Genomic DNA, 3,556 nt, shown 5'->3' on the forward strand with positions numbered 1-3,556 from the left:
ACTGTGCGTTGAAAGTGCCGCCACACACAGGTGTTCAGTTCATAGCAGCTTCGAACAAAGCTATTCACATGCAGACTTTTCCCAAAACAGGAATGATGTAAACAAAGGCAATGCAGTGCTAGGGAACACGTGCAGGTGTTCTTAACAGCAATGAACAAAGCTATTCACATAAGGGCCTTTCCCAAAATAGAACAGACGTAAACAAAAGGCGATGCGATATTAGAAAATACATGCAGGTGTTCATAACAGTGTTGAACAAAGAGTTCAAGCATTGAAAGACTACGAAAGGCATCTGTTAAACATATTAGATATTTAACTTCAACTCTAAAGAAAGAGTTCGAAACATATAACACTTCAGTACAAAAGTTATAACTATGCATTTCCAGAAAATTTTTCCCAGCATCCTGCTAGATGTGCAGCATAACGAGGGAATAATAATTTACAGTGGGCTATATCTTTCCCTCTAGCGTTCTCTGCTTTATTATTCTGTTGCAAGTATCATTCTGCCACTCAAGTAAGATGATATTCACCTTTGAGAAACATTTACAGACCTAACAATACATTGGCAGACATGTATTAAACTTACAATGAAATGAACACACTTAGCTGCTTACGCGCGTTGACATACGTCAATGGGAACAGATGAAAATGTGTGCCCCGACTGGGACTCGAACCCAGGATCACCTGCTTACAAGGCAGACGCTCTATCCACCTGAGCCACCGAGGACACAGAGGGTAGTGCGACTGCAGGGATTTATCTCTGGCACGCCTCCCGCGAAACTCACATTCTCAACATATTGTCCCGCACTACATTCGCAGTGCCCCCGCCCATTATACTCATTACTCGCGGCGCGGCGCCGATTCCCGTAAGAGTTCGGGCACTGTTTGTGCATTCGCACAGAAGAAGAAGATGGTCAAGTGGCCGGTGAGCCTTAACTATATATATATACTAAGATGGTATCTGTTCTCTCGGACATGTCCGAAAGAAGTGATACCATCTTAGAATACATCTATTAAACTCATTAGATATTTAACTCCAGATCTGAAGAGTTAGAAACATAATAATTTAGTACAAACGTGTGCACGTGTAGTTATAACTATTCGTTTCGAGAAATTCGACGTAACAATTTTCCAGCATCATGGTAGAATAATGTACTAAACTTTCAGTCGCCATATAAGCCTTCGATTCCACCGATAACGTTACTTGAAATTTTATTTTTTCCACTGTATACCTTTACTAAATAGTAAAATTCTCTGTTTTATCATCTGAAGACTTTGTAAATCATTTGCTTCAGTGTTTACGAAGCTAAGCTAAATGTAGGAAACACTAGGTAAAACAGTCAAAGCTTTGTGTTAATACCAGAATTTCTCGTATATAACATTCACCGTGGAAAATCACGAAGCTTTCAGACCTTGAGGGAGTTGCAGCATCTCATCAACCACACGATAAGTGTTGAAAACATTCTCGCATCCAGTAAGTTGTAAAACATACTCACTTCCTTCATGGAGCTGCGAATCGAACTATTTGCCAGAATATTTCAAAAGTGTTCAAATAATTGGAGATCTATTTCCGTTCTCCGCAGCTGAAACTTCTGATGGAAATATCTGCTGAATGCACTGAGCTGGTAATACAGTGTGGTTTTAGATGTGAAGATTACCGAACTATTAGTTTAATAAGCCACGGCTGCAAAATACTAGCACGAATTCTTTACAGACGAATGGAAAAACTGGTAGACGCCGACCTCGGCGAAGATCAGTTTGGATTCAGCAGAAATGTTGGAACACGTGAGGCAGCACTGACCCGACGATTTATCTTAGAAGCTAGATTAAGGACAGGCAAACGTACATTTCTAGCATTTGTAGACTTAGAGAAAGCTTTTGACAATGTTGACTGGAATACTCTCTTTCAAATTCTAAAGGTGGCATGGGTAAAATACAGGGAGCGAAAGGCTATTTACAATTTGTACAGAAACCAGATGGCAGTTATAAGAGTCGAGGGGCATGAAAGGGAAGCAGCGGTTGGGAAGGGAGTGAGACAGGGTTGTAACCCGTCACCGATGTTATTCAATCTGTATATTGAGCAAGCAGTAAAGGAAACAAAAGAAAAATTCGGAGTAGGTATTAAAGTCCATGGAGAAGAAATAAAAAGCTTGAGGTTCGCCGATGACATTGTAATTCTGTCAGAGACAGCAAAGGACTTAGAAGAGCAGTTGAACGGAATGGACAGTGTCTTGAAAGGAGGGTATAAGATGAACATCAACAAAAGCAAAACGAGGATAATGGAATGTAGTCGAATTAAGTCTGGTGATGCTGAGGGAATTAGATTAGGAAATGAGACACTTAAAGTAGTAAAGGAGTTTTGCTATTTGGGGAGCAAAATAACTGATGATGGTCGAAGTAGAGAGGATATAAAATGTAGACTGGCAATGGCAAGGAAAGCGTTTCTGAAGAAGAGAAATTTGTTAACATCGAGTATAGATTTAAGTGTCAGGAAGTCATTTCTAAAAGTATTTGGAGTGTAGCCATGTATGGAAGTGAAACATGGACGATAAATAGTTTAGACAAGAAGAGAATAGAAGCTTTCGAAATGTGATACTACAGAAGAATGCTGAAGATTAGATGGGTAGATCACATAACTAATGAGGAGGTATTGAATAGAATTGGGGAGAAGAGGAGTTTGTGGCAGAACTTGACTAGAAGAAAGGATCGGTTGGTAGGACATATTCTGAGGCATGAGGGGGTCACAAATTTAGCATTGGAGGGCAGTGCGGAGGGTAAAAATCCTAGAGGGAGACCAAGAGATGAATACACTAAGCATATTCAGAAGGATGTAGGTTGCAGTAAGTACTGGGACATGAAGAAGCTTGCACAGGATAGAGTAGCATGGAGAGCTGCATCAAACCAGCCTCACGACTGAAGACCACAACAACAACAGCAATTAATGAAATACACATAATGACTCCAGATGCAGAGGCCGAATTCAATATCATCCAGCGTGTATTCAAAATACTGTCGTTACGCATAGTATGAATTATATCGCTGTAAATAGATAAATTATCAGAGACTAAGGTCTCTTCTATGTTTTGGTCGCATCTGGCTAGTTCAGGTTCCAGTCGCCAGGGATGCTAGTGGACTCAACCCATCCCACCCAAGAAACTCAACATCCATTGGCTAGTGTCTTGGTGACCTGGGAGGAGACTCGGCATCCCATTTAAACCCCAGCATACCCATGTTCTCCCTCATTCCGATACAGTTAGACGGTCCGTCTGTCTCGTTTCGTTGTCTTCTTCAGCTGTATAATGAAAAGATCTTCAGTGCACAGCAGCGGTGAGGGAAGCGCCCTCCCTGAACGAGGTCCCACGTAAGTTCTTACTTTCGTGTGAGTGTTATTCAGTATGTGAAACCCTGTTTAGAATACAGAACTGTTATGTGCATGTTTGAAGTAAGTATCTACTTTGCTCTATTATTATTATTATTATTTCTGTAGCAGCAACATGTGATGCTGATGATTATTCTTCTCTCTCCACCGGATGTATCCATAGAGTCCCTCCCCAAC

At 40.9% G+C, this 3,556-nt stretch overlaps 1 non-coding gene across 1 annotated transcript; it reads right to left on the reverse strand.

Annotated features, from left to right (window-relative positions):
- Positions 1 to 653: 653 nt before the first annotated feature.
- On the reverse strand, positions 654 to 727 carry Trnat-ugu. The gene has a single exon. It is a non-coding gene; the product is annotated as a tRNA-Thr (tRNA).
- Between the last annotated feature and the right edge of the window lie 2,829 nt (positions 728 to 3,556).

Source organism: Schistocerca piceifrons, chromosome 3 (genome assembly GCF_021461385.2).
Source record: "Schistocerca piceifrons isolate TAMUIC-IGC-003096 chromosome 3, iqSchPice1.1, whole genome shotgun sequence".
NCBI lineage: Eukaryota > Metazoa > Arthropoda > Insecta > Orthoptera > Acrididae > Schistocerca > Schistocerca piceifrons.